The following is a 1,094-nucleotide window of genomic DNA, read 5'->3' as shown; positions in this document are numbered from 1 at the left end:
GAATGACCCTTTCACAGGGGTTGCCTAATACATCCTGTATATCAGATATTTACATTATGATTCATAACAGTAGCAGAATTACAGTGATGAAGTAATTTTATGGTTGCGGGGTCACCACAACATGAAGAACTGTATTAAATTAACCAGTGCCATAAGCTTATGTTCCCTGCATAGAAGTGCATACAATGCTGTCTAGTGTTCCCCAGCCACCCATCAGTCAGTTTGTCGTACTGCAGTGGCTTGTGTGGTGCTAGGAGGCTATATGCTTTGCCAACAGGACCACCCCTGGCAGGCCGTTTCCAGCAGAACTTCGATCAGTGTTTCTCAAACTGAGGGACACCACCCTAAGGGGCAATGGGAGGACGGAGGAGCGCTGAAGCAGAGAGCTGATGCAGGATGGACCATGGTACTATGGGTACTATGGTTGATAATTGACAGGGGGTGTTCTGAGTGACACCACCACCCCGCCCCGCCGAAAATGGAGAAGTAAGTGAAATAAGTTTGGGAACCCAAGAAGAAGAAAATAGAATGAAGTGCTGTGTTGGGAAAATCGACAGCAAATGATCTCTTTAAAGTATTTATAAAAGCAAAGATTTCCTGATAAGGACTAAGGTACCACTGACCCAATTCATGGTGTTTTCAAACACCTCCTCTGCTTGTGAAAACCGGACAATGTATAGGGGAACTGGAGAGTGGCTGCATGGAATGATGCTGGAGAAGACTATGGAAGATCACACGGACTATCAGAAGAGTGAATGAATAGATGTTGGCAGAGGACGGCCAGCATTCTCCTTACAGGCAAGGATGCCAGACTTCGTCTTATATTACAGAGGTCGGCGAAAGAGTGACGGACACACTGGCTGCAACAATGGGCTCAAATACAGAGAAGATGGGGAGGCTGTCACAGGCCCACGCAGGGTTTGCTTCGCTCCTACCTACAGCCAGGCCGCTCTGAACCAGAATGGCCAGGGCAGTACGTAACAACAACATCCGTGCACCATTGAACAACCCGGTGGCTACTGTGTCATGGGTCAGAGCTCGGGTTGCTTCTCCTGTATTTCCTCTCTCATCACAAGTGAGGAAAATTATCCTCC

Source organism: Echinops telfairi, unplaced genomic scaffold (genome assembly GCF_000313985.2).
Source record: "Echinops telfairi isolate 266 unplaced genomic scaffold, ASM31398v2 ScPeMD7_7407;HRSCAF=8445, whole genome shotgun sequence".
Taxonomy (NCBI): domain Eukaryota; kingdom Metazoa; phylum Chordata; class Mammalia; order Afrosoricida; family Tenrecidae; genus Echinops; species Echinops telfairi.
The sequence above is the reverse complement of the archived record's forward strand: the minus strand, read 5'-3'. Positions refer to the sequence as shown.